Raw genomic sequence first — 19,196 nt, forward strand, 5'->3', positions numbered from 1 at the left:
AGGATTATTATTCACCATTTATTATGGATAATGTCATACAGCTGAAAACATTAAAAAACTTAACGGCTATAAATGTAGCATTTTTTACAGGTTTTACTTCCTTGATTGAAAATAAATATTCACTTTCGCCATTCATTTTGTCATGACCGGACAGATCATTGATGTGTTAATTATAATGTACGTTGTTTTTCCCCACGTTGGCCCTTAAAAACTCTTCAACAGTATTATGTCACGGAAGTCTGTCCTCTCCAGAATGATAACAGCAAGATTGGGGCAACTGAGCAGTCTTGGGCACCTCAACGTCAAATTGGCCATTTTCTTCCGAAATGTGAGAAAATAAAGGTATGCTTTGGAAAATGGTCTGAAATAATGTAATGTATACATGATGTGAACATGATTATCAGACCTAAATGTACCCTTCGGCTTATTGTTTATGCCCATAATGACTGACTATCCACAGGTTTTGTATCAATTTAGTAGAAATTATGTAAATATTGGGCCTTACATGTTCAAATCATGTATACTTTACCTCATTTCAGACCATTTTCCAAAGCATACATTTTATTCATTTTTTTTTTACATTTTGGAAGAAAAACAAATAGCCAATAGGCTCTATGCACAGCAGCCATATTATCACTTCCTTCACAGGTGTTACCAGTGATACTAATGAAGGCTCTGTTCCATTTAGTGTAGCACAGTAGTTCTCAGATTTTTTAATTTCAGATTTCCACGACCCCCATAACTCTGAGAGTGTACAAATGTGTACACTCTCAGAGTTACACACCCGTAAAGGGCCATTTGGGAGTGTTTCCAGTGAGCCAACATGCACAATATCAGCACCCTGACTCCGTCTGACCAGAACGGAACAGAGCCTTCATTAGTATCATTGATAACACCTGTGAATGTCTTACAATATGGCTGCTGTGCATAGGGCCTATTGCGGTGCCACAGACATCTCACTCTTGCCGGTTACCCTCCCAGAGCGCCGACTGACCCCCCGGGGTCAGTCCTTCAGGTGATTTGTCCTTCAGTGCCATCTCAGAGCGAACCGCACTCCTCATGGCCCTCTGCATGAGCCAGGTGCCCAGGTGGACCACCACAAACGTCCCTCCGGCCACCCACAGCCAGTTCTTCCTCAGCCAGCTCTGAGACTTCATGTTGTCTCTACGAGAAGCACAATGAATGACCATTTACTTTACTTTACTTTTTACTCACCATGCAGCCACATATCTACACACTGTACAGCAGTGATTCTTAGGTTTCCACAAAATGCCTTCACCTTGAATCAGTACTCAATTTTCTGTGCTAGGGACCCCCAAAATTATGTATATTTGCCCCCCCCCAAAAAAGAAAATTCACATATTTTCCAGATTTTTTAAATGTTAAAAATAGCAGATGTACAAGCTCACAGGGCGGCACAAAGTGACGCGCTGTGAGCTTGTATATATGCTATTTTTGAGAACCACTGTTCTAAATTCTAAGATTTTTCTGAAAAACTTAAGTTGCTACATACATTATATATATATATATAGCTAAAATCTAAAATGACACGGGTTCTTTCCCAGTTTGAACGGGTTATTCATTTAAAAGGACCCACAGTTTGATATGAATGCATTAGACCACAAACCCCAAGGCCTGTCACAATTATTACATAAATCGCCTAATCACAATTATTTGAGATAACCACAATAATTGTTTTGCATAATCACCATGATCATTTCCATGTTGAAAAATGTTCATATATTTTCAAAAATAGTTTTTTTTTTTTTTGCTAAGTATAAAGATATTATTATGTAAGTTATTGGTCATATCTCCCCCGTGCAACTTTAGTTTATAAAACCCTGATAGCCAAAGAGAAATGTAATTTTTATTCATAATGTTCCAATGTTCAGCACAATTTAATTGTTAATCACAATTATTTGAGCGTCAATTTTCATAATCATGACAGACCTAAGGACCCCCCATTTGATAGCATTTTTTTTAAATATCTGGGACCCCAATCTCAAGTGTAAATTTAACTTGGAGCATTACGAATGGAACCAAAGAGTTACTGGCCTGTCGGGGATCCATTTGGACCCATGGTGGTCCCTGGACCCAACGTTGAGAACCAGTGCTTGTACATAACTGTCTTATATGACTCAATGTTCACTTGAAGCTACAATCCATCCATTTTATGAACTGTGTCTCCCTCTCCTGACAGAAAGCGGTAATTGCACTGATGTCAAAACTACATTGAACCCTAGTGTTCCTATTTGGTGAATATATGAGATCTACAAGCTCATGACGTATGGCAGTGCTATCTACAAGCTCACAAGTTGTGAGCTTGTAGATCACCTAATGCCATTGACGTACACTGAAGTATATTTAAGTGGTTAAATATGGCTGCCTATCTACTGTCTAATCTGGTGTGATGTCTGCTTCAAATAATGTACCAGACACCAGGCTCTAATTGTCTCAATGGAAGAGTAGGTAGACCACCTCCACCCACTGCACATGTACTAGTTATATTGTATTAACATACTCCATCATACAGATTTGTAAAAATTACACTTTATTAATTAAAATAAATCCCCAACTGTAGCTTTTATATATTTAAATAATGTAAGGATAACGGAAAGGTTTCTCTAGTTTCTCTATTGCTCCCACTATTAAAAAAAAAAAAAACATTTAGACCTGGAACGCGTCTGTGTCATTTTAGATTTCTTTGGCTATTCATAAATAGCAGATCTACAAGCTCATAGCGCGGCACAGAGTGCCGCGCTATGAGCTTGTAGATCTGCTATTTATTCATTTTTACTTGAAAATTTGTGCAAATCTTTAAATCTTTATAGAGTCTGGAACTACACTTCCCAAAAGCCGAGAACGGAAGCTGTCATCTGTTTGTCATTTCCGTTTACAAACATATATTTTAAAATATCTTTACATTTTATTTTAGAATTTCCATTTCTGATAAGCAGCAAGCTATATATGCTTTGATTATTTTTTATTTATAATAGGACAAAAAACAAAGTAGAATCAAAAACGAGCACACTGGGTCTGTATAATGCAATTTGCCAGGTTCACGGCTCACACAGATTTTCTTATTCCTAATATTATGGTCCCCACTTGTTTGTGGAATTTTCTGTCACTGTGTAGTGTTTTTGTCACATATGTGAAAAGAGTCCTCTGCATTTAACCCATTCTACCCATTAGGAGCAGTGAGCGCTATTTAGTTAGGGGTCTAGTGTCTTGCTCAGGGACACTTCCACATGTAGAACCAGGGACCTTCCGTTTCCCAGACAACCTCTCTACGCATTCAGCTATTTTGTGAAGCACTGTGTTGCATTTGATTGTATAAAAAGTGCGATATAATAAAATGATTGACTGACTGACTGTTTATAACTCATACACATCCTGTCTTCGTCTCCTGCCTACAAGCTCCTGTTCATTTCTCACCTTGTTATGATTCTATGGCCAAATGAGCCATATTATGGACAAAATCAAATCACAAAAAGTTTGACCAAATACATACATATCAATATTGTAATAGAACTTCTTACCGTAACCATAATACCAATTGTCAAAAACTTGTGAGCTTGTAAATCTGCATTTTCTTTGCTGATTTTTTGACAATGTTTTAAGTATAGAATAGGGCTTAAGCCTTAAGTGAATAAAACCAGAAAGACAACACGTATGTCAAATCGAAATATTCTGATATCCATCCAATACCCAGAAATCTATTTTTTACTTGCACCTTGCTATTAAAAAGGCTTTAACTGTCCGAGATGCTCCAGTGCCTTCCCTCCTTCTTAACCCATTAAGACCGGGAACGCAACTGTGTATGAATGATTAAAAAATGATCCGGGCTCTGGGAGGGTAACCGGCAAGAGTGAGATGTCTGTGGCACCGCAATAGGCCCTATGCACAGCAGCCATATTGTAAGACATTCACAGGTGTTATCAATGATACTAATGAAGGCTCTGTTCCATTCTGATCTTTTACTAAACGAATGATTAAAAAAAAAACAATGATAATAAAAACTCACAGTGGATGCCAAGTCTACTTTGCCTTGGCGGAGGTCACGGAGGTCACGTAGCCCACGATGCCCGGCTCGGGGACGTAGTCCTGCCTGTCCTTGTGCAGCACGGGGTGGCTTTTCAGAGTGTACCAGCCCAGGTGGATGAGCCCCAGACTTGTTCCCATAACAATCAGCACCTTATAGTTCTGCCAGAAGCCCATGGTGCATGACGGACCGGGGACACACGCGCTGCTGCACAACAAAAAGCACAGTTACTACTAGGCTCTATTCACAGCAGCCATATTATGAAGACATTCACAGGTGTTACCAATGATACTAATGAAGGCACTGTTCCATTTAGTGTAGCACAGTGGTTTCCACGACCCCCATAACTCTGAGAGTGTACAAATGGAACCAAATGGACCCGTAAGGGTCCATTTGGTTCCATTTGTACACTCTCAGAGTTACACACCTGTAAGGGGCCATTTGGAAGCCCACGAGGACCCCAACTGTAGACCCACTGGTGTTTCCAGTGGGCCAACATGCACAATATCAGCACCCTGACTCTGTTTGACCAGAATGTAACAGAGCCTTCATTAGTATCATTGGTAACACCTGTGAATGTCTTCATAATATGGCTGCTGTGAATAGAGCCTCTTGCCTTGGGCTGAGGGATATGATGATAAATGGTGATTGTCAACTTTTCTTTTCCTTTAAATGCATTTCAAGGACCCCCAGTTTGATATGCGATAGGCCACGGACCAACACTTTGATCTCTGGGTTTATCAAACTCTGAGAGTGTACAAAATGGAACTGAACCAAATGGACCCATGAAGTGTCTATTTGCTTCCATTTGTACACTCTCAGAGTCGCAGACCCATAAGTGCCCATTTGGTTCATAACTATTAATCATTCATCTTTTTGTATTACAGCTAACAATACAGCTAATCGTGAAAATGTGTGCAAATCTTTGAATATATATACTTTTATAGAAAATATTTGTAACTCACATTTTTGCTTCTGGGGGGTCCTTGGAACAAAATATTTAAGCTCATAGCGCGGCACCGAGTGCCGTGCTATGAGCTTGTAGATCTATTTTTGAAAAGCCAAAGAAATCTAAAATGACAGAGCTGCGTTGCCGGATTGAATGGGTTAAGACTGTTTTATATAATTGAGATTGATTTTGAAATGTTCTTTTTAACTGTCTTCTTATACTGTAATATATTGTTTTACATTATGTAATGTCATTTATTTTGTGTGGACCTTTGGAAGAGTAGCTGCTGCAATGTTGTGTTAGTTGTTAGTTTAGTCATGTTTATTTCGAATATTATGTTAATAAAAACAAACAGAGAATGTATAACAATGACTATTCAAATCATAGTTTTCTCCCCACTTATCAGTACAGAGTCAGACAGCTGTAGAATGATATACTAAGTCTAATCTAACAACTGATCTGATAAGATCTTCTCTGATCTTTTCAAATGGGGGTCCCTGGCTTAATAAGCACCAATGTGGGGGTCCTTGTTTTGATGTGTTTGAGAACCACGTCCACTGCTGAAGACCAGCGGTTGTCAAACTTTTTCATGTCAAGGACCCCCCCAAATTGATATGCATATAATGGACCCCCTATAATCAAAAGATTTCACACCACGGAGGGACCCCCAGAAAATTTCCAAGATGTTTTTTTCTAAAAAAAAAATCAAAAATAGCCAATGCATGAAATGGTTAAAGTGGTTTAAAATGATTGTGATGCTATATTAACTAATTTGTCTGGGGACCCCCGGACACCACTTAGAGAACCACTGCTGTAGACCACCACGCATGGTCCACACACTTTACAAACACACACAATATGCATCTGCATACACTAGCTCAGTGGTTCTCGACCTTTTCAGGCAGTGACCCCCCAAAATAATCATATTTGAACTGGAGACCCCCCAAAAATAATCATATTTGAACTGGAGACCCCCCAAAAATAATCATATTTGAACTGGAGACCCCCCAAAATAATCATATTTGAACTGGAGACCCACCAAAATAATCATATTTGAACTGGAGACCCCCCCAAATAATCATATTTGAACTGTAGGAGTTGAGGCACAGATAAATATTGTGAAAATAGCCGATACAAGCTCACAAAGCCTCGCAACACCATTTGTTTTTTCTTATATTATTTGACAATTTGGCCAATGTTTGAGCAGTGTTTATATAGATTGTTGATTACTTTTGATGCAGTAATGGTCTTTTTCTTTTCTTCCTTTTTAAGTATTAAAAGTCCTTAAATTGTCACTTCACTGTCATCTGAAGTGACCCCCCCCTCCACCCCCAGTACTCCACTACTCAATCTCAATCAAAGGCAAATATTGTACTTTTACTCCACTACAATTATTTGAAAACTTGAGTTACTTTGCAATTATCAATTATATTATAACATTAACCACTTTAGCCCCATTTTATACCTAGCCCCCCGCCACTGGTTGTAGACCATGCACTTTACACACACATGTATAACATGCATCTGAATACATGTTAGCCTACACTAACTATGTTAATAAACAGAGAACAGACCCCTCTGGTTACTGAGCTACAACGTTATACACGTCTGCACATACAAAAACTACATGATGTCTGCACTAAATAACTATATATTTACATGTTCAGAACGGTAGTAAACTAATGTCACTCTATTCACAATGAACAAACTGTTCTCACCTTCAGCTGTGATCTGCGTTTCTTTCTGTTATTATAAAACCTCTACGTCATTTCCGGGGTCCTACATTAGGCGGCCTGCGTGATGCCCGTTGATAAATGTAAATATAATTTTCTCTACGTTTTCAGTGGGGACCTGTCCCCTTTCAGGTGTTACTGGTTACAGTAGTGGAAAGTAACTAAGTACATTTACTTAAGTACTGTACTTAAGTACAATTTTGAGGTATTTGTACTTTACTTGAGTATTTCCGATTTCCAATACTTTTACTTCTACTCCACTACATCTCAGAGGCAAATATTGTAGGCTACTTTGTCTCCACTACAAATATATGAAAACGTTAGTTACTAGAACTTTACTCTAGATTATTGTTACTTTAGATTATATTGATTATTGTTTAAAAAAAAAACATACATTAAGCACTTCAGCCCACATTCAGCCATTTGAAAATAGCCGATCTACAAACTCACAATGTGTCGAATCGCAAGGCATTGTGAGCTTGCTATTTTCAAAAGATTTGTATACAGTGGCGTTCCCAGAAATTACATTTAGGGCAGGCGAAAATTTGTTCTCTACCTACCCCCCCCTCCTCCGAAGGGGCGGGGGGTACTCGGGGAAAAAATCTCGGGGGAAACAATTTAACAACGCAACACTGACTACAAAACTGAAAAACGTTAATAAAAACAATATGCCAGTATAATCAATCAATCAATTATTCAGCAGTGGTCTCTTCATGTTGTAGTTTAATGGTTCAAGCTGCTCTCATACTCAGAGCCCCTTTTATGCCTGGTGAGTACAGGTGAATGGCCCAGAGACCCCCACACCTGGCACTCCTGGCACCCCATGAAGATAAAGGCAAACATTTGCATCACTATAGTATAGGCGACGGCGCTCTGCTGTTTGGATACGGTAGTGATTAGCTGCCTGCCCGCGTGAATGGACGAGGTCCGACGGCCAAGTATTCTCTTTGGATTTTTTTCACTGCCTGTTTTTCAGTCTTTTACTTTATTTTCTAGGGGAGGCTAGATTTTAATTGGGCAGGCGTTCGCCTGCCCTGCCTCTATGGTGGGTACGCCACTGTGGTATACATTATGAAAACTGAAATGGAACATTCAGCATTATGAGTACTTTCTACATTTGGTTACTTTAAGTTCATTTTTATTCCAATACTTTTGCGCTTTGTACATTTTGAATTCCGGACTTTTACTTGTAACAAGAGTGTTTCTGAATAATATAACATGTGAGCACTTTTTCCACTAAAGCAGGGGTCTTCAACGTTTTCAGGCCAAGGACCCCCTAGCTGAGAGAGAGATGAAGCAGGGACCCCCTTTATATTGCATAAAATTGAGTTTCAGATCAAGTTTTGCTGCTCTTTTTTCCCTCTACACACCAATAACTCTTTGCCAAAAATAGCCGATCTACAAGCTCACAACGCCTCGCAGCGCGAGGCGTTGTGAGCTTGTAGATCGGCTATTTTTGGCTAAAGTTCTCCTCAGAAAAGGGATACAAGGGTTCAAGTGGTTAATGTAAAAAAAACAAAAACATATCACACAAACATTTGGGGGACCCCCTGTAGTAACTCTGAGGACCCCCTAGGGGTCCCGGACCCCCTGTTGAAGACCCCTGGTTTAAATGGTAAAAAAGGGGAGTGAGTGCCCACTAGTTCTTCCCCCAAAACAGGCCCAGTTCTCTCAAGTCCCAGTTCTGGTAGATAGTTTCATGTAGCAATGGCGCCATCTTGTGGAGATCACTAGGACTTGCAAACACAGGACAGATGAATCAAGGTATATAAAAGAAGGTATAGTAAGCCCACGGGCTGGTCAGTCACCATTGATGGAACCAGAAGTTTGGTGAAATACATTGAGGTCTATGGCACCCGGCTGGACCAACTTGTGAACAAACTATTTCTGCACGATTGCGTCCTTTGTCAGTTAATCGGTTCAGGAATATAAAAGAAGACATATCACAGGTTGTTTTCCAGTTTTCAATAGTTTTTCAATGTGCACACTATCATTTTATTGAGGCATCTAAACAGTGGCATTTCTCGTTTCTGGCAGTGTTGCCAGATTTTGTGAGAGAAATAAGCAACCAGCTGTGGGAAAACAAGCCCAAAAGAAGCAACTATAAGGCACTATAGGCCATTATAGCCGATCTACAAGCTCACAACGCTCTTCTATTTTCAAAACATCTTGAAATAAAATGTGGAATATTTGGAAGATTTTGAAACATTCTAAAATATTACAGGGACAAATACATATTAATGTGGGGGTCCATGGCATGGAAATATTTGAGAACCACTGGTTAAAATAATGTAAAAATTGTGAAACAAGCCCAAATAAGCAACTACACTTTAGAAACAAGCCCAAAAAACGCAACTCACAACTACCAATATTTACAAACAACTACATATTAACAAGCCCAAAGTCCCTTATAATAAGCGGACATGGCAACACTGGTTTCTGGTTCGGCTCTCATTGACTCCAATGTACCACGGCTGCAATTTGGCTCCCAGTTGACGAAAATGGCGTACTGTAGATGGGTACCTTCTTTTTATAGCCTTGAGAGGAAAGGGGAACTTCTCAGTGAAAGTGAAAGTTTTATTTACAGCCACATGCATTCATATGAGGAAGACAGCAGACACACGGACATTACATTGGTATGTGAAAACATTATGTATTCATAGTTTTAAATAATGATTAGTTAACCTCAACCATTTCTCCATTATAACACGGTTAACTTATGCATAGGCTTAGTTATAGCCTACAGTATGTACTTTTGAGAACATAATTAGGCTTAAAGTACAGTGGTAGCTACGTAGCCTATTGTGAGCTGAACCATCTTATTCAGCAGGCCTAGAGTTCCAGTCCAGACTTTTTGTACCAGTTGACATATTTTTTTAGTTTGTCCTCACGTTCAATTGTTCTTTTCTTCTTCATAGTTGTCTTGGTGTTGATGTGGTCAGAAGACTAGATGGAAAGTGATGCAAGGTTACAGTAAGCTCAGCTGTGTGAACTGAGACGAGGTAGGATGTGGATTATTCTTCTGCTGTCAGAGTTAAATGTTTTATTATGTGTTGTAGCTCAGTGGTTCTCAACCTTTTCAGGCCGTGAACTGAGGACCCCCCAAAATAATCATATTTGAACTGGGGACCCCCCAAAATAATCATATTTGAACTGGGGAACTGGGGACCCCCCAAAATAATCATATTTTAACTGGGGACCCCCCAAAATAATCATATTTGAACTGGGGAACACACACGCACACGCACACACACACACACACACACACACACACACACACACACACACACACACACACACAAACATACATAATAATCATAAACATTGCCGGCATTGTGAGCTTGTAGATTGCAGTTATTTTCAGAAATGTTGCCTCTTTCTTATATAATAAGAATATAAGTATAGTTTGTTGATTACTTTTGATGCAGCCAGTAATGGTATTTTTTTAGGTATTAAAAAGGTCTTAAAGGTCCTTACATTGTCACTACACTGTCATCTGGGGACCACCCCAAAATCACGTGGGGACCCCCATGGGGGTGCGGGGTCCCGACCCACAGGTTGAGAACCACTGTTGTAGACAATGAAAACATAGCATCTGAAACTAAATGTTTCAGATGCTTAAAATTCTTAAAAATGAACACTGTTTCCTTCACAGTGAGTGGTGTAAAGTAACTAAGTACATTTACTCAAGTATTATACTTCAGTACAAGCTTTTGGTATTTTTACTTTACTGGAGTATTTCCAATTTTCATTACTTCTACTCACTCTCAGAGGCGCAAATGTTGTACTTTTTACTCCACTACAATTATTTGAAAACTTTAGTTACTAGTTACTTTTTTTTTTTTTGATTATTATTACAAAACATACATTAACCACTTCAGCCCTATACATTTTGGCCCTTTGAAAATAGCAGATCTACAAGCTCACAATGCTTTAGATCGTCTATTTTCAAAATATTTTTATACATTTTATACATTTGAAAACTGTTTTTTTGTACTTTAAGTACATTTTGAATTCCGGACTTTCACTTGTATTTGTATTTGTATTACTACATGGCAGTATTGATATTTTTTACTTAAGTAAAAAATCTGAGTAGCTTACTTTTTTCACCACTGTGGCGGTTATATTTTGTCTCCCTGCTCTTCTATTGAGACATTTAGATCGTGTCAAAGGTCATGTCTCACCTAGACAGGATCTGACACGAATTTTGACCAGATATGTTAGTATAGGAAATCAAAGGTTGTGTGCATGGAGACCAAGCAAGTCGACTTGTCTCTGTGCCGTCTTGTTTTGACAGGGTGAAGTTCGCCGCTGTGCGTGTCGGCGTCATCTTGTTTTGACAAGGTGAAGTTAATGGTTGTGCGTGTGGGTACATATGCAAATGCAGATAACAGCTTCTTCTTTGTAACCACGTCCTCTGCTCTCATGAGAGCAGAGGATGTGGTCACAAAGAACCACATGCCTTGCAAACAAAACCTGCCTCTCTGCAGGCATGGATGTCGATTTATGTTGGGTGGGTAGGGTACAACTTTCATTTATTGAATTTTCTATTTAAAAATGTTTCGTTTTTTTTGTTTTTCATATTGTTATACTCCCCTATCTCTATCGCGTTTAATATCAATCATCAGTATGGTGACTTGACATGGTATCTCCCACTTCTGTTTAGTTTACGTTCCGGACGCAGTGAACAAGAGAGACAGTGTTCCCAGATTGGCCAATTTTTAAAGTAATTGGGCTGGAAAATATAGCATTGGGCGGGCACATTCGCTTGCTTTTTAATATATATGGTGGCACAGAAGTTTCCTCATCAAATGTAAAGAGAGCTGCTCACGGACACATCCTACCACGAAAAAAACGACAGCTCGTGCGTTTTCCAAATTTAGACATTGCTTTCAGAATGTATCTCTCCTAGGGTTGTCCGATATTGGCTTTTTTACCGATAACCGATATACCGATATTGTCCAACTCTTAATTACCGATACCGATATCAACCGATACCGATATATGCGGGGATTATTGTGATTAGGGTAAGCTCAAATTTCATATCACACACACCATATACAGTAAGAACTCCTGTAACTTATTTATAAAGCAAAAAAAAACAAAACGATACCGATATTTTCCCGATATCAATTTTTATGCTAATATCGGCCGATAATATCGGGAGGCCGATAATATCGGACATCCCTAATCTCTCCCCTGTCTCAGTAGCGGGGAAAGATCATTTTGCAAACTGGAAATGATCATAAATAGAGGAGTGCATCGATTCATGACAACAGACTGAACCATCTAACTTGTCCAATGAATCACCCGTTGCATCAATTGGATATTTCCGACCTTATAAAGGACTTCGCCTAAAAATAAATCACTAATAATTTATTGTCAAACGTGCAGCACTAAGCGTTCATTTATTATATATACCCTGCATGCTGTGTTTGGCCTTCATGTAATGTATGGTTGGACATTGGGCAGCAGTGACTGCAGTGGTTTCTGAGAGAATGGAACGGCTGATGTGTGCATGGTGCACAGGGCTTACAATGATGATTAGCACTTTCCCCGTGACGACCGGCTCCATTAATAGGCTAATTGCAAAGCACACAGCACAGTAATTTTGATAATGTCTAATAAACAATGTCGTTGTCTATTGATGCATGCGCGCATTACGCACATTATGCCGTCTGGTCTGCTGGTGCTTGAGACACGCACGCAGCACAGACACACTTTCCGAGAGTGGAGGAAAGTTTGTGTGGGGGGGAGGGATTTTGCACTACACCACTGACTGTGAATGAATGTATCCCCTAGCTGCCAGATTCATATCTTAGTTGGAAAACTGCAAATGCATCATCAGAGAGTTGAACACTTCTCCATCATGTAAAGAAAAGTCATTGAACACAGTGCCAGGTACCTACCGATCAGAGAAACGCGGAAACTTTATCAGCACTGATTCATTGTGTGTGTGTGTGTGTGTGTGTGTGTGTGTGTGTGTGTGTGTGTGTGTGTGTGTGTGTGTGTGTGTGTGCCCTGGGATCTTTTGGCTATGCCAGGTGTGGCAACAAAAAGGTTTGGAAACACTGGTCTAAATAAAATACTGTGACGTTGCGGGGTAGCTAGAAAGACGAGGCGAGGAGACGATGTGCAAGTTGCCAGCTCAAACACACTGAGCCCAGATTTATTCCCTTGCCGCACAAAGCTAACCCGAGGTTGAGGGTCACTGGACATAACACAATAAAGAGGGTGGCTAGCCCAAGGCTAATAATAATGAGGAGTGTGCTGTCTCTCAGTTCACTCAGTCCCGCATTACAGCACCCCAGAGCAGCCCAACTTAACTAACTCTTTCTCCCTCCCCGGCACACATGTAGCCTATACCCAAATCAGTGACACCTCCCTCAATCAAAGTAACAGGACACACATGCGTATTAGTACCCCAGCGTTACAATACTATAATACTATAGATATAATAATCTGTACATTGAAACTATAGGAAACCAGGTAAACAATGAACCTAGCATCAGTCTAAATAATATACTATAGATATAATAATCTATACATTGAAACTATAGGATACCAGGTAAACAATGAAACTAACATCAGTCTAAATAATATACTATAGATATAATAATCTATACATTGAAACTATAGGATACCAGGTAAACAATGAACCTAGCATCAGTCTAAATATAGATATATCTATGTAAGGAAATGGGTTCTATGTCTGCCCAGTAGAGGGCACTGTTGTTTCATTTTGTACAGGGTTTGAAGCGAAACTGAAAAGTTGTGCTAGGCTGTCATTTTATATCATTTACTTGGTTGCACTCAATGACGCACACCGAATATAGCAGATCTACAAGCTCACAATGTGTCACAATATATGGCTGGCTGGTTGATTGATTGATTGATTGATTGATTGATTGATTGACTGACTATAGCCTATTGCATTGTCTGCATCATCAACAACATTAAATACAAGACAAATGTAAAAAGAAGAAAACATTTAAGTTTCTATCATATAACCGTAGTAACTCTGAGGACCCTCTAGGGGACTTGGCCCTCCTGTAGTAACTCTGAGGACCGCTAGGGGTCCCGGACCCCTGTAGTAACGAGGGTCGGTCTCTCTCTCTCTCTCTCTCTCTCTCTCTCTCTCTCTCTCTCTCTCTCTCTCTCTCTCTCTCTCTCTCTCTCTCTCTCTCTCTCTCTCTCTCTCTCTGCCAGAGGGGAGTGGTGTAGGAAAAGTATTCAGGTGAGCTTGTGTGGGAGGGGAGTGGCTTAATGACATCATGCAGGTGTGTGTGTGTGTGTGTGTGTGTGTGTGTGTGTGTGTGTGTGTGTGTGTGTGTGTGTGTGTGTGTGTGTGTGTGTGTGTGTGTGTGTGTGTGTGTGTGTGTGTGTGTGTGTGTGTGTGTGCGCGCGCGTGGGTGCGTGGGTGTGTGCATGTAGGTATGTGTGTGCTTGTGTGTGTGTGTCAGGGAGTGGTGTGTATGAAGTAACATAGTTTGTTCAGACTTGTTTTGTCACAACACAGAGCAACAGCAGCGAACAGTGACTCCATTATGAGATACCATATGTAGGGTAGGTATACCGTGTTTATGTCTCTATTGTGTAGTTGTGTTGATGTGTGTAGTCGTGTTGATGTTGTGTAGCTGTGTTGATTTGAGAGCGTTATGAGAGCTTGTAGATCGGCTATATTTTCGGTGCACAACACCGACACTCAGCCAAGTATAAATCACATTTGTTGACACAAGTTGACTACGCTAACAAAGGGGGAGGAGTCAAGGTGTCAACTGACAGATCAAGCATCCAATCAGGTGCTCTGGGCAGAGAGCTGTGTGTGTGTGTGTGTGTGTGTGTGTGTGTGTGTGTGTGTGTGTGTGTGTGTGTGTGTGTGTGTGTGTGTGTGTGTGTGTGTGTCACATGTCCCAGGGGCATGCTGGGAGTAATATGGTGGTGTGAACACGGAGGTGAAGCACCGGTGAACGCCAATGTTGTTTTTATAGCAACTTAAACACACCCGTCGTAACTACCGTCGTTAATGTAGTGATGTGCACGATGATTTTGTGGAAAACTGTTTGGACAAACACGTGACATTATATTTCACAGTAAACGGGATTCAATTTTGAATTGAGATATTGCTACGAGGCTCTCCCATTTGTTAAATATGCTGAACAATGATGACCAGTATGTGAGAGAGCTTGCACGTTCATCTCTGTTCTTGGACCTAAAACGACGTAAGGTCCCCCTGGCATGTGGCTTGGATCCTAGCTTCCTAGGCTTCAGGAGGAAACCTAGTGGAAAGCTAGACAGTCGCTCTCCCGGCTTCGGTGTGTAGTCAGACTGGCCGGACATAAACGATCTGTGCTGTTGGGCTGATGTTACCTTGGGAGTGGGTAGGGTCTAACTCTGAGGCGATGGCTGTCTCGGAGGACTTTATATCTGACTCCAGTATCTCTGTCAGAGCATCTATGACTGTGTGTGGAACAGAACACCAACTCCCACTGACTAATGTCCGAGACCGCCTCTTATGGGCACAACAGCAAAGGCAGCGGCAGCATTGGACTGAGCTGAGGCTGCAAGGGAAGCCTGCATGTCTCCCTGCTGCGGACCATTCTGTCTCTCACTCTGTGTTCAAAAATGTTGCTTTAGACGAATGCATTGTCTTTACTCTGAAAGCGAGGTTACAGGTTTTACCATCTAAACTTAACCTCCCCATCTGGTTTGCAGGCAACCATGCTCCTCACTGTATACATCATGGTCATGAACAAATAGCTGAAACCATGTCCCACATCTTAAATGGGTGCCATGTATACAGGGCACTCTACATAAGTAGGCTTGACAGAATAATGGATTTGATATCAAAAGATATCACTTCTATTTTCAGGTCCTCCATCATGCTGTATAAGCATTCTACTGTGAAGCCGAGCATGTTTAGCCTGTGTAATGATGATTCTGTGTTCTCTAACATTTCAGCTAGCACCCCTGATGTCATTGTTGTTAATGAAAAACCATAGGGAGGTGTTAATTCTCGAGGTCGGCTGTACTAACCAAAGTGCTAAAATATCATCAGCTAGAACAGACCATCTCTCAGCTAGGCTACAGATGTAAACTTTTGTTTTTTATCTTTGGTAGCCTAGGACACGTGCACAAGTTGATTATGAGGGGCCTTCAAATGGCCTAAACAATTAGCAAGGTACTGCTCAATATCAGCTATTATAGGAAGCCGCTCAATTTGGAGGCGGCGTTGTTTCCTTTACCCATGATTGTTGTCTGCTGTGCTTGACAAGTATGCCAACATTATTGAATGTAATGTTCTGCCTTACATGCACTTTGTAACTGTCTGTTTTCCCATTATCCGATGGCACTGGCAGTGTTTATGTCCTTTGTACAAGGCATTCTTGTACTTCTGTTTAAGTGGACATAAATAAATATTTCAAATGTGTGTGTGTGTGTGTGTGTGTGTGTGTGTGTGTGTGTGTGTGTGTGTGTGTGTGTGTGTGTGTGTGTGTGTGTGTGTGTGTGTGTGTGTGTGTGTGTGTGTGTGTGTGTGTGTGGATATAGGTGAATGTTTGACATCGGACCAATTCATTTCTTAGGCATTAGATGATGCACCACAACATTTAATCAAGCTCTATATGTGTCATAATACTGTAAACAAGCTGTTTTTACATTATTGTGAATAATACATTTACAGTGTTCAAGCTCACAGCGAGCTTGTAGATCCGCTATATTCTAGGCTCAACAACGTCGTATACGGAGCATGTCTGTCTGTCTGTCTGTCTGTCTGTCTGTCACATTTCTAGAAATGTGCATAAAATAAATTAATTTGATGTTAAATATGAACACAGAGAGGGTGTTGATTTCCATCGCCTGTGAACCCTGGGTGTTGGGAGCTAAACATGTTGCACAAAATCATAACTTGCTTTCATCCACTCAATTTGATATAATTCCCACTTTTCATATACAGTAGATTTATTTTTTTAAGTTTCAAAATAGCAAAAATAGCAGATCTACAAGGTCACAAAGTGGCACTATGCTACACATTATGCTTCATGCATCATGCTACACATGACTGTGTAGATCTGCTTTTTTTTTTTTTTGTCTTATTAGAAATATATAGATCATATTAGAAGTATATAGGTTGTATTTAAAGTATATAGGTTGCATATAAGTATATAGGTTGTATAAAAGTATATATGGTAGGCGGCCTGCAGGTTGTTTTCTAATCAATTGTTTTTCGATGTGCTCACTCTATCATTTTATTGAGGCATCTAAACAGTGGCATGTATCGTTTCTGGCAGTGTTGCCAGATTTTGTGAGAGAAATAAGCAACCAAGTGTAGGAAAACAAGCCCAAGAGAAGCAACTATAGGGCACTACAGGCCATTATAGCCGATCTACAAATGTGCTATTTAAAAAAAATCTTGAAATAAAATGTGGATTATTTGGATTATTTGGACACAAAACATTTTCATATACATATAAATGTGGCCCATGTCATGGACCTCCAATGTAAGGGTCCATGACATGGGAATATTTGAGAACCACTCGTTAAAATAATGTAAAATTTGTGAAACAAGCCCAAATAAGCAAATACACTTTAGAGTAACTTCACAGAAGAATAAGCCCAAAGTCGCTTATTATAAGCGGACATGGGAACACTGGTTTCTGGCTCGTCAGTATCGCGATACTTTGGCACGTGTACACATCGAAAAGGAACACAGCAGAAAACAATGTGTGATATGTATTAGTTTATTTTCCTGGACCGAGTATTTTATAAAGGTCACAGTTGTTCAGAAATAGTGCTTGTTCCACCATGGCTCTCATTGACTCCAATGTATCCCACGGCTGCAGTTTGGTTCCCGGCCGATGAAAATGACGTAAATTGCCGTACCTCCTTTTTATAGCCTTGAGATGAACAGGGAACTTCTCAGTGAAAGTGAACGTTTTATTTACAGTCACATGTATTCATATGAGGAAGACTGACAGCAGACACAAGGACATTACATTGGTATGTTATGTGAAAACATTATGTATTCATAGGTTAAAAAAATTATTATCACTTAACCTAAACCATTTCTCTATTATAATACTGTTAACTTATGGATAGGCTGTAATAGTTATTTCCTACAGTACAGTAGTAGCCATGTAGCGTATTGTGAGCTGAACCATCTTATTCAGCAGGCCTAGAGTTCCAGTCAAGACTTTTTGTACCAGTTGACATATTTTTTTTGTTTGTCCTCAAGTTCATTTGGTCTTTTCTCTTTTCTTCTTCATAGTTGTCTTGGTGTGTTGATGTGGTCAGAAGACTAGATGGAAAGTGATGCGAGGTTATAGTAAGCTGTGTGAACTGAGACGAGGTAGGATATGGATTATTCTTCTGCTGTCAGAGTTAAATATTTTATCATGTGTTGTAGCTCAGTGGTTCTCAACCTTTTCAGGCCGTGAAAATAATCGTATTTGAACCGGGGACCGCCCAAAATAAAACTGGGGCCCCCCCAAAATAATCAAAATCATATTTGAACTGGGGACCCCCCAAAATAATCATATTTGGACTGGGGACCCCCAAACCCCGCCCCCCCCCCAACATAATCATAAACATTGTAGACTTGCAGATTTCACAAATTTTGCCTCTTTCTTATATTATTTGACAATTTGGCCAATATTTGACCAGTTTTTAATAGTATAGTTTGTTGATTACTTTTGATGCAGCCAGTAATTACTGTCATCTGGGGACCACCCCAAAAATCATGTGGGGACCAGTGGCGTACCCACCGTAGAGGCAGGGCAGGCGGCCACCTGACCAACTAAAATCTCAACTCCCCTAGAACATGAAGTAAATGACTGACTGAAAAACAGGCAGTGAAAAAAGTCCAAACAGAATAGTGGCCGTCGGACCATTAGCCCGCCTCCTCGTCCATTCACGCGGGCAGGCAGCTAATCACCACCGTATCCATTCAGCAGAGCGACCCTCGCCCATATAGTGATGCAAATGTATGCCTTTGTCTTCATGGGGTACCAGGAGTGGGGCTCTGGGCCATCACCTGTAGGACCTACTCACCTGGCATAAAAGGGGCTCTGAGAGCAGCTTGAGCCATTCATTACTAAACTACAACATGAAGAGACCACCGCTGAAGAATTGATTGATTGATTGATTATACTTGCATATTGTTTTTATTGACGTTTTTCAGTTTTGTAGTCCGTGTAGTTAACAATCGCCCTTTTACTTTGAAGGGAAAATGATTAACTAAAGGAAAAACAACAAGATCGGCAGGTTTTTAACTGAAATTACTTTATATAAGTTAGCCACAAAATAAACAATTGTCAAAACAAATGGTAAATAAATAATACAATTCTGTAATTCTAAATCAACTTCTGTCCCTACCTCTTTCCCTAATAAACAAAAGAAATAAACAAACAGATGAACAACCCAAACATTTCTCTCACAAACCCCTCAAATCACAGATTCACCCGTGGACAATAAA

At 40.1% G+C, this 19,196-nt stretch overlaps 1 long non-coding RNA gene across 1 annotated transcript; it reads right to left on the bottom strand.

Annotated features, from left to right (window-relative positions):
- Nucleotide 1: 1 nt before the first annotated feature.
- Nucleotides 2-6,765, bottom strand: LOC311064637. The gene is made up of 3 exons (XR_014602731.1): nucleotides 6,710-6,765; nucleotides 4,025-4,249; nucleotides 2-1,164 (listed from the first exon to the last, which is right to left on the bottom strand). It is a non-coding gene; the product is annotated as an uncharacterized lncRNA (long non-coding RNA).
- Nucleotides 6,766-19,196: the final 12,431 nt, after the last annotated feature.

Source organism: Gymnoscopelus microlampas, assembly GCF_963454915.1.
Source record: "Gymnoscopelus microlampas genome assembly, chromosome: 2".
Lineage (NCBI taxonomy): Eukaryota > Metazoa > Chordata > Actinopteri > Myctophiformes > Myctophidae > Gymnoscopelus > Gymnoscopelus microlampas.